This window comes from Scyliorhinus canicula, chromosome 2 (assembly GCF_902713615.1).
Source record: "Scyliorhinus canicula chromosome 2, sScyCan1.1, whole genome shotgun sequence".
NCBI lineage: Eukaryota > Metazoa > Chordata > Chondrichthyes > Carcharhiniformes > Scyliorhinidae > Scyliorhinus > Scyliorhinus canicula.
In genome coordinates, this window is record NC_052147.1 from 32558903 (window position 1) to 32571116 (window position 12214).

The 12214-nt window shown below is 42.0% G+C and overlaps 1 protein-coding gene and 1 long non-coding RNA gene across 2 annotated transcripts in view; one reads left to right on the forward strand and one right to left on the reverse strand.

The window, feature by feature from the left end:
- Window positions 1-5532, forward strand: part of LOC119952021 — an 80189-nt gene extending 74657 nt beyond the window's left edge. Inside the window, exon 3 of the long non-coding RNA XR_005457743.1 lies at window positions 5334-5532. This is a non-coding gene — a long non-coding RNA (uncharacterized LOC119952021). The remainder of the gene's footprint in view (window positions 1-5333) is intronic.
- Window positions 1-12214, reverse strand: part of hif1aa (hypoxia inducible factor 1 subunit alpha a) — a 65612-nt gene that overhangs the window by 41824 nt on the left and 11574 nt on the right.

Genomic DNA, 12214 nt, shown 5'->3' on the forward strand with positions numbered 1-12214 from the left:
CTTTTCCAGACAAGCACCCAGTTAAGCACTTGGTCGTTGAGCCTGAGTTCTGACACAGAGTTTAAAGCACAAACACTCATTCCGCTTCCCATGTACATTCCAAACATCCAGTGATGTCTGGGGGACCAGAGGTGGGGCGAGGTTGGGGCCATATCACCAGGGCTTTGATACTCCAGCTGATTTAATTGAGTTTTGCTGGTTTTGTACCCAAGAAGCAATCGAAGTAAAAACTAGGCCAAGTATAAGGCACAGTGGTTAGTTCTTTTGCTCACAGTATCAGGGTCTCAGGTTTAATTCTGACTTGGGTGACTGCACATTGAGTTTGCACATTCTTCCCGTGTGTGCGTGGGTTTCCTCCGGGTGCTCTGATTTCTTCCCATAGCCCAAAGATGTGATTAGGTGGATTTGCCATGCTAAATTGTTCCTTAGTGTCCAAAGGTGGGGTTATGGGGAGAGGGCAGGGATAGATTGGGTGCTCTTTCAGAGAGTTTGTGCAGACTCGCTGGGCCGAATGGCCTCCTTCTGCACTGCAGGAATTCTAAGATTCTATAGCACAAAACACCCAAGGTTCTGGCCATCTGATCCCACTGTCACTGGAATCATAGACCAGTCCAGGCAGTGTAAAACCCGGAATTTTAAACTTTGTATCCAAGAACTGGGGATATACTATGTCAGGACTTCCTCAGGATCCTGATGCACTTCAGCAGCTCAAGTGGATTCGGAAAATAAAGTATCAGCAGCACAGCGAAATCCAAAATAAGTCAAAGTGATTGAGTACAAACAACAAAACTATTAGCAGAGAAAATGGGGAAATGAAAAGCAAATTTCTAGGACCTGATGATGGTGCTTTTGCCAATCTCCCTACATAATAATCTTTATTGTCACAAGTAGGCTTACATTAACACTGCAATTAAGTTACTGTGAAAAGCCCCATGTCGCCACATTATGGTGCATGTTCGGGTACACAGAGGGAGAATTCAGAATGTCCAATTCACCTAACAGCATGAGGTCACCTGGCTGTTGACCATTCTGCCAATGCAAACAGTTTATCTTGCTCAGTATTCCGTCCAAGCCCCTCACGATTTTGAACAGTACTAACAAATTTCTCAAACTAACAGCCCAAGTTTCTCCGATCTGTCCAACTAAAGTGTTGCATCCCTGGAGCTAATCTTGAACCCTTTTTATCCTTATATCCTTTTTGAACAAATGGGTGTATCATTTGAAATTCTCCACCTCTCTTGCACCACCCGAGTATCAATCATACAGGAAAATCAGAAGATTGCAGCTAGTACTCCTGCAATTTCCATCCATTCTTCCCTCAGCACCATTAGATGCATCTAATCCAGTCCTGGTGATTTATCAACTTTAAGTAAAGACAGCCTTTCTACACAGATTAATTTTGTTCACATCGACCATCACGACTATCTCCTCTTTCACTATGATTTTGGCAGTATCTCCTTCACTGGTATAGATAGATGCAAAGTGTTGCAAACTAATACCCAGCCACGCTCTGCACTTCCGTATGCAAATTTCGATTTGGTCTCCAATCGTCCCCACAGCTCTCGTTACTATCGTTTTGTCATCATATGCTTGGAGAAGCCTTAGATTCTTTTTTACATTACTTGCTACTCTCAATGTCCTCTCACCTCCCCTCTGAACCTTCTACATTTCGATCAAACTGTTGTATATGAATTTGGTAGGTTATTTGTACAATAAAACATTGCTTAACAAAGATTACTTTGTATGAAGGGATCAAATAGATCAAAATACTGCAAAACCTAGGCCCAAAACTAGTGGAAAGGAAATCTGGCTAATGCACAGGATATGGTAACTGCCATTGGGATAAATAACTTAATTGTCAGAGTAATCACAGGGGTAATCAGGATTATAACAGGCTGCTTCAACAATGTTTGTTCATGACATAACAATATTTTCTAATGAATTGAATAGATATCACATAGCACTTGGATACTGAAGAGAAACGTTTGTAAGTTTCTCAAGAAATGGGGGCAGCACGGTGGTGCTGCACTGCTGCCTCACGGCACCGAGGACCTAGGTTCGATCCCACCCCAGGTCACTGTCATGTGTTAGGTTTGCACACTAGGGGCTTTTCATAGTAACTTCATTTGAAGCCTACTTGTGACAATAAGCAATTTTCATTTCTCCCTGTGTCTGCATGAATCTAACCCCAACAACCCAAAAGATGTGCAGGGTAGGTGGATTGACCACATTAAATTGCCTCTTAATTGGAAAAAAAGAGAATTAGTTACTCTAAAGTTATATATTTTTTAAAGTTTCTCAAGAAAAAGGCGCTTCAAATTGAACATATAGTTCAAAGATTTAATCTCAATATCAGACATATGTTCTCTACTCCGGAGGAGAGATTAGGGGATTAACAAGAGGAGGAAAATAGCTGGGGAAATTAACCCCGATGGTTGCAGCACGGTGACTTATAGGTCAGAGTTAAATAATTAGGAAACTTCCAAATGACAGGTTGCTTAATTGGTGCTGACCCCCACCCAAAATCAGGCCATATATTGATCTTAATGAGAATCAGTATAGTACCTTCAAAATAAAAATTTACCAAAAAGATCAGTGCACTGATGGGACAGATGTACATGAAAGCTTAAGGTAATACAAGAATGTGCAAAACATTGGTAGCACTTATGCTGTAGCATCAGAAGGTTGTGAATTAATGGTCTACTCAAGAACATGAACATATTTAAAGGTACTTCTCTCAACCTTGTATAACACAAAGCTACTTGTGGAGCCTCGTGTGTAAAATGCTTGCCACTTCTTAAAAAATGTTTATTAAAAAGATGTTCATATTAAATAAAAACATCCAAAATTACAATAGAAGAGACAAACAAGCAAAAAAAACAATCAACTTTAACACAAAATAAACTAAACCATGCAACAACTGATGGTGACTAGTTCCTTACAAAAAGGAAATGAGTGGCTGCCGCCTTAGATAGAACCCTTCTACCGGCCCTCTAATGGTGCACTTATTGTTTCCAAATGTAGAAAACACATGAAACTAATTGGGAGTCTCCCACCCACCCTCAATCCGGAGTCAGTCATTGCCACCAAGAGAGATTACCCAAAGAATACGTAAAAGGTACAACAACCCGTCCCACCCAAAATGGACACCAAACCAATCACAAGACTGAGCAAAGAAAAATCTGCACCTACCATTAGAAAAGTACACCCACCATATCCCCTGAATACCATCACACTCAAATACACATACAAACAGAGGCAATGCAAACACAAACTACCAAAATCTACTTCTCACAAACACAAACTCCAAGTTCATTGTCAAAAAAAAAACTACTATAATGAGCTGCAGCCAACCCTTCAAAACCACTCCCATTAGCCAACTCTTTGGTTAGCAGGGAGGCTCCCAACTAGAGTTAAGAAAAATGGTTACAAATAACACCCCATAAACCTTATGGTGGCTCCTCAGGACGAGGACTCTGCCAGAGTGTACAGTGGGCTCAATCCATCTCGTGAGGGGACGTGAATCCACCCTCCCCCACCATTTAACCTATATCTCTGCGAAGTACTCCACAGACATTGGGCCTTCCACCCCTCCTGGCCACCCAATTTGAATGTTTTTGCCTCCTGAACAGATTCTTCATATTGGCCTTCAACGATGCATTCACTTCAGCCACCAAACATATCGCCACTTCCAGTGAGACAATCAGATGATGGTGTCTCGAAAGGGCTACTTCCACATCTTTTATCGTGGCTCCATGAGCTTTCACTGTTTCATTGGTCCTCTCCAGAGCCGCACAGGAGGGGCAAGGCTGTCCCCATTGATTTCCAATGGTCCTCTGACATAATTTGCCAGTGTTAATCTAAGGGTGGTCGAAAGCACCTCGGCCATTAGTGGAGCGGCCTGAGCCCCAGAGCTAACCGCCATTTTATGTACTGCCGAATTCGGGGAGGTCTCCAACTCAGTCGACAAATTTCTGCTGTTCTCCTTCTTTCCACTGACTTTCCTGAGCATACCAATCATAAAGGATCCTTTTCTCATTATTTCTGTGGGTTTTCAAAAGAAAATACCCACTCATATTAATTGAAAAGGACAAAAAGTGCAGTACTCTAGCAGGAATCACCTCGAGCGTGTCTGCTCCCTACATTATGTCACCAGAAGTCCTCTCATGCTTGCCACTTTAGTACATTGGGTTGTGGCAGGGTTCTGCACCAATATGGTAAATCCTAATCACATGCAGGATGTCAGCCTCAAGATTTGTAATGTGGTGAAGCGCTCTACAACTTACGTACTATTCCACCGAGCACAATGAATGCGGGTATCGTTCTGCCACTAGATCAAGAATATGATTATTTTCCCAACCCCATCCTTCAACAGTTACAACAGACCCCACCATGGGCAACCCTATGATCCAAGCTTCCCTCCCCTCTCTAATGCTTACACCGTCACCTTTCACACTCTCCTCAAATCCAATTCTTTGTGGCCAACATTTTGTGTAGCCTTCCCAATAACGTGTCCTTTTACTCAGCAATCATCAATTTCCCATCATCCTCCATGAAGGGCAATGTAATTTTTTGCTCTACATTGAAAGCATTATATGAATAGACGTTGTTCCACTTCTAAGTCTAGGACATGAGGAGACAAATACCTTAATTAGATGGCTGCATCGAAGGGACCACCCCCAGTGCGTTAGGATACTGGACCAGACATATCAGCATTTGACAAAACTGCTATTCAAATCAAAATCCTACAACAGACTGCAAAACTACAGACAGACCTGGCTCCTCACATTAATAAACTTATCTGTATCCCACCACGTTCCACAGCCTGCTTAGCTAGGACTAAACACAATCCCTCAAATTATCTGCACTCCAGGGACTCCTGCTAGAGTCCGTTATCTGTAACTAAGTGGTTGGAATGAATTACCTCGCTCTTTTACGAAACCTTTAGTAGACATGTACCCGCCATGTATTTTAAACTCGGGTTTTTAAAAAAATAACATTACTGACACAAAATATAAAATATATAACAATTTGTACATTCATGAGAAAGGTCATTCAATATCTGTCAAAACATAGGACAGCCAAAGGTGGGACAAGGCATCCTGCTCTGTTGAAACTCAGTCACCAGATTGAACATGATTTTAAAAATAACATTTTAATGATATAATCTCATGGAAAAAATGTAATCCCCATGGATTTGCAAAAAACCTTGCATATTTATTCCTTTAGACCAAGTTTGCTAATGCTCAAAGTTATAACACAGACCGAGAAGAATGGATATGCATACAAAATGAAGTTCTAACAAATTAAAGAAACACAATTCATGTACACAGGGATGAATGAGCACAGAAACTGGTGAAATGAGGGCAACCATTGAGGAAAATTTACATTAACATCACACCCTATGTACTCAAAATACTCTTGTCCATCACCTCAACTGATGAGCTAAATGAAGGCATCAACTTTGTCTGGTGTAGACATGGTACAACAGCCAGATAAAACGCATGAAGTCTGGACCAGGAAATTCTTGTTGGCAGCAGATGAAGAGTATTAAACCGTACTTTTCTTTCCCACCTCAATTAATGGAAAATAAACATGGCGCTTAAAAGAGCCTTTGATTAACCGGGGATGGGGAGAGAAAACAAGCTGTTGCACAGGCCCTGCATTTATTTCTCCAGAGCTAAACAAGATTGGACAAGTTTTTAAAGGGGTGGAAGAATGTCAGTGAGAAAGCTTCTTTCAAATTCAGAAATTACAAAGACTGCCAACAGAAAAGAGGATGCTGGAATGTAATACTTTCCCAATGTTCTAACGTATAATAAAAAATTCCCAAGTGCTAACCTTAAACCAACATTCTCCTTACCACAAGTCGACAAGAAATACTAGTGATGTCAATGCTTAGATCACCAGTTACACAACCATTTCAGTTTGACCTCAACTAACTTTTGAACCAGCTCTTTTTAAATTGCTCAATGTTTAGAGTGAACGAAAGGAAAACCAAATCAGAATAATGTACTTCAAATTTTCTTCTAAAATATCCATCAACGATGTCAATTGATTTATGCAAATGACGACTGAAGCCATGACTGGAAACATTAAAGTTAAAAAAACATATTACAAACATCAGCTTTACATTACAACACTACTGAGGTCAGCACCACGGTAATAGTTATCTATCACATAAAGGTTCCGGGAAAAATGAAAAACCACATCTAAAAATGGCAGGTTACCCAGAACTGGCATAGCTGCAGGTTTCATCCATTATATCTCAGCCTTCATGCACATATAGCTGCTTCTTTGTAGACACCACAGCATCAAAAGCATCCATACATTACAAAAATATTGATCTTTGAACCCTTTTTTCAATGTGTAAGTATGGGGTTACTAAAGCTTCAGTAGCACCTGCACTGCACTCTAGAAGTGCGTGCAAAATAAAGCACTAATTAAGCACCAAGCTGCACCCAAACAACGTCAGACCAATATTTTCTGTATGCTCACTTTAGTGCAAAATATGCAACTATAGTTAACAAATTTCCACACCACTGAATTCTCTTGTAAAGAACAGAACTGGGACAGCACGGTAACACAGTGTGTAGCACTGTTGCTTCACAGCTCCAAGGTCCCTGGTTTGATTCCCGACTTGGGTCACTGTCTGTGCGGAGTCTGCACGTTGTCCCAGTGTCTGTGTGGGTTTCCTCCGGATGTTCCGGTTTCCTCCCACAAGTCCCGAAAGACATGCTGATAGGTAATTTGGACATTCCAAATTCTCCGTGTACCCGAACAGGCGCCGGAATGTGGTAACGAAGGGCTTTTCACAATAACTTCATTGCAATGTTGATGTAAGCCTACTTGAGGCATTAAAGATTATTTAAAAAAAACTAGACATATGTGCCCCTCCAGCATCTCACCCAAATGTAATTTTCAACAAGAAAGCAACTGCACATCAAGAATTATGCTCTTAAAAGATGAACTAAAGCCATTACAAAAAACATGTCTTCAGCATTTTCCAGCAACAGTATTCTGCACCAGCCACATTCTAAATGATGGACTTGGGAGCACAATAAAATTCAAAATGAGAGCCTATTAAGGACTGCAATACCAGCCCTCCATGATCACTTGCCCAAGGGCTACCAATGTCTGAAGTAAACTTATACCTTTATTAGAGCAAACTATCAGCCCCAGAACATTGTTCAGAACTTAGCCACTAAACACGTTTTACACATTTAATCCGCGTCTGAAAAACTCAGACTTTAATTAACCTAAAAACTTTAATTTAAATCCAATTCTGTTTGGGCACCCATATAGGTTCACTTTACATTTGCTCTCTTATTGCAACACTGAACACAAAAGCAGCCATTACAAAGAAATAAAACAAATTCAAGATTTCAAGTTCAATGCGAGCCATAGCATAATACAGATCAGAACCTGTGATTCACAAACAAAAGAAAAATAGATTCACCACACAGAATAAATGTTGTGACTAAAATCAGCAGGCAAGATCTTCCACATTGGTCCCACCAGCGAGATCTTTAGACTCGACGCCACCGCACCACGGGTTGCACGGTGCTGTTGAGAGGGGGTTTCAATGGGAAATCACAGGGTTCCAGGCTGTTTAATACACAATAAGGATAATGTTAAACATGCTATCAACACTCATTTTAAAGGTTCATTAATGAAAAATTAATTTAAGAGAGGTGTGGAGGGAAAAAGTAAAATTGGGCAATATATAAATGTACGGCACAGATAAAATGCAACTCTGACGTTCGAGAGACTCAAGAACAATATTACACCTTGCACAATCTTTATGCTGTTCCTGTGTGCAACAATTCAAATATCATAGCGATCTTCAAACAGCTCTGCAATCTGATCAGTTTATCAAGCAGCACCATGTCTTCTGCAAGACCAACGGTGAAATTTTACAATTCTGGGGACAATGGGAAACGACAGATCAACTGGGTAAACTTGAAATGAAAATGAATGAAATGAATGAAAATCGCTTATTGTCACGAGTAGGCTTCAATGTAGTTACTGTGAAAAGCCCCTAGTCGCCACATTCCGGCGCCTGTCCGGGGAGGCTGGTACGGGAATCGAACCGTGCTGCTGGCCTGCTTTAAAAGCCAGCGATTTAGATCATAGAATTTACAGTGCAGAAGGAGGCCATTCGGCCCATCGAGTCTGCACTGGGACTACCCAAGGTCAACACCTCCACCCCATCCCCATAACCCAGTAACCCCACTCAACACTAAGGGCAATTTTGGACACTAAGGGCAATTTATCATGGCCAATCCACCTAACCTGCACATCTTTGGACTGTGGGAGGAAACCGGGGCACCCGGAGGAAACCCACGCACACACGGGGAGGATGTGCAGACTCCGCACAGACAGTGACCCAAGCCGGAATCGAACCTGGGACCCTGGAGCTGTGAAGCCATTGTGCAGTCCCCAATGCTACCGTGCTGCCCATAAATTTACAAAGACAGTGAACTTTTGAAGCATTAAAAAGTGTTAAACTTCAGAAAGTGATTTTGCTGACAGAGACAGTGGGGCATAGCATAAGAAAATACAGCTATATGTTTGCAAATTGTGGCAGAACTTAAAGTATTATTCTAAAGAGAATTGCTGCTAATGTTCAGAATTGGCGTCCTTGAATATTTTGGATTGTATAGTTGGAAAGCAGGCTTCATTAGAAGACACTGACACTTGGATTAAACAACCTATTTCAAAGCACAGGTACACAGAGTTATACCCTAAACATATCTGGAGGAATGGTCCATAATTGTAAAATTCCACCATCATGCTAGATAAGCAGAAGGGGAGTCAGCTGAATGGTATTGTTATGGGCCAGGGTTTAGAGAACCCCAAAGTGTATCATGGAGTTCACCTGACCCACATCTTTTAATAGATTGTGGTATGGGGAGCACACAACTCACTCTACAGGTGTATTACAGCAGAAATGGGAAAACAATGTTTATTTTATGAACTGAAGTTAACTTACAGTGAACATCTTAGCAACCATTAATTCAAATACAACCCCCAAAGAATACAACACTAAGTAATCCTTTAAGCTTTACTTTTAACATCCATAAGACTTAAAACACCTTTTACCAGAAGCACATCAGGTTAAAGTCACTACTGTTATTAGTTTTAAATCACCAGGATTGATTTACAATCTTTAGGTTACAGAGACAGACTCTAATACACCTTCTGGCTGTGACTGCAGCTATCCAGCTCTGAAAACAAAACTAAAACACACCCTGCAGCAAACAACCCAAAACGAAAGTAAAAAAACAGACAGACAGCCCAACTCCACCAACTGACATCAGTGCAGTAATAAACATCCATTTCTTAAAAGGGTACTCTCACTACAGATATTTATATACACCCATTTATAAACATCCATTTCTTAAAGGTACTCTCACATGACAGTATCCAGTCCAACGTGGGGCTGGAGGTTATGAAGACAGGGAGGCATTTGAAAACATGGTTGAGAATTTCAAAGAAATCAGGCATTGCTTAACCAGGAGTGTGTTCAGGTCAGCAAGTATACGTGGGTCAGCAAGTATATGTACAGGTATAGGTGATGATAGCTAAATGGGATTGGATGCAAGTTAGGACACCAACAGTAATTGTGGATGACCTAAAGTTTAAGAAGGTATAATGTAGAAGTTTAGACATGAACACGTGTCTAGTGGTAATATGGGCTTGGATGAGGATTTTGGTAGCAGCTGGGCTAGATGGAATTGGGACATGTTATGTAGGTCAGAATAGATAGCATTAGTGATGGCACAGTTATGATTGGAAACTCATCTTAGGGTCAAAAATAACAACACAGGTTGTCAAAAATCTGAGTCAATCTCTGACAGTTACGAGGGTGAGGAGCAAGTTTGTGGTGAGGAAGAGAATTTGCGATGGTGACTGAGGACAATGACTTTGTTCTTCCCACTATGCAATTGCTGAAAATGTATGCCCATCCAATACTGGATGTCAGTCAAGGAAACCAACAATTGAGAGTGTGAAAGGAACAGGTGGTGGCGAGGTAGAGCTCAGTGTCAATGTACATAGAACAGTACAGCACAGAACAGGCCCTTCGGCCCTCAATGTTGTGCCGAGCAATGATCACCCTACTCAAACCCACGTATCCACCCTATACCCGTAACACAACAACCCCCCCTTAACCTTACTTTTAGGACACAACGGGCAATTTAGCATGGCCAATCCACCTAACCCGCACATCTTTGGACTGTGGGAGGAAACCGGAGCACCCGGAGGAAACCCACGCACACACGGGGAGGACGTGCAGACTCCGCACAGACAGTGACCCAGCCGGGAACCGAACCTGGGACCCTGGAGCTGTGAAGCATTTATGCTAACCACCATGCTGCCCATGTGGAAACTGCCACTGTTTTTGATGATTTCTCAAGGGGCAGATAGCGATGATGTTAATGAGGGGCCACGGATAAATCGTGGGAGACATCAGAGGTAATGGCGTGGGAAGAGAAGTCACTACAGGTAATTCTCTGGCAATGACTGAATAGATAAGAATGCAACCAGGTGCATTAAGTGCAGCCCAGCTGGATGCTGATGATACATACTGGAGAAAGTTGGTTTAGGCAACCCTGTCAATGGGAAGGGAAAGTATGTCACTGTCAGTCACATTGGTGGTCACATTATTTTAATGATAGCCATTTCCATATTGTTGCGGGCAGTATTCAAATGTGCAGGAATCCAAGTGGAGCTCTGGAGAAGATGGACATGGAGGATTTGGGACACAGGTTCAAGGACAGGAAAGGGAAATTGGACATGGGGCTGTAATTAGCACTGACAGAGGGGTCAATGGTAATTTTTTTTGAAATGGGTGGTGATGGCAAACAAGGAGAGGGAGATAGTAACAGAAGAGAGGGAACCGTTAACAATGCCATCGCACATGAGAACCAAGAAGAGTTGGTTGGCTATTTAGTGGGAATAGGGCGGGGAAAAGAAGAGAGCACATGGTGAATTGAAGAGCTAAAAAAATCACAGACACTTACTGCAGAGGCTGAGGGAATAAAGAAGTGAAACAATTTGAGCAAGATGCTGATTTTTTTTTAAGGTATTTCAGTGGGCGATGGAGAACAAGAATTTAATGGAGAGGCACGAGGGGTGGAACAAAGTGAGGTACTCAAAGGAGGAAGAAGTTCAGAGAAATTAAGGGGACAGACCATGATGTGAATTGGTGGCAAGAACTGCAACACCATCACAATGATCTGAAAGGAGCAATGGGCGGAAGGTAAAGTCAGGAACAAGGAAACATGCTATGCCCCTGAGCAGAGTTTCAGTAAATTTGATTAAACCATCCAAAATAAGCTAATGGACGTAAAAAGGCCTATTTACAAGTGAACAGATAATCCGGAGAGAGATGTGGAGAGACATGATAGCCGAGCGTACAATGTCAACAATGGTAAGGACAAGTTGTCTGAAAGGCGATTGTTAGTTAGTCCCAGCAGGTGTTGGACAGAAAGGTCAACTAGATGGTAGGATGGGTAGTTCAGGTTGTTGTTCATAAGGAACGACTAATGCATCAATGGGTTGTTTAAAAGATACTGCGAGACACCGGGGGAGATTGTGGGCTTACTTTAAGCGGCAGTGAATCCAGGGGTTGTGCCAGAGTACCCAAGAAGGCAGGGGGGAGCGAGAGGAAAAGCAAAAAAAAAAGAAAATAGAAGAGGTTTATAAGATGTGGGGGATAGATAGAGTGGACGTTCAGAGACTATTTCCTCGGGTGAATGTAGCCGTTACAAGGGGGCATAACTATAAGGTTCAGGGTGAGAGATATAGTGGGGAACGGAGGGATGTCTGAGGTAGGTTCTTTACTCAGAGAGTGGTTAGGGTGTGGAATGGACTGCCTGCTGTGATAGTGGAGTGGGACACTTTAGGAACTTTCAAGCGGTTATTGGATAGGCACATGGAGCACACCAGAATGACAGGGAGTGGGATAGCTGGATCTTGGTTTCGGACAATGCTCGGCACAACATCGAGGGCCGAAGGGCCTGTTCTGTGCTGTACTGTTCTATGTTCTAAAGTGATGGGCTCAAATCTAGAACAGCAGCCAAACACGTGGCTGGAACGGACTGTGGGAACATTCAAGTCTCATGGATGTGGTTACATAGCAATTATGATACATATATCCTGACAGCAAATAGAAGAGGGGAGATAATAGGAGGGAGTCCAGAGATAA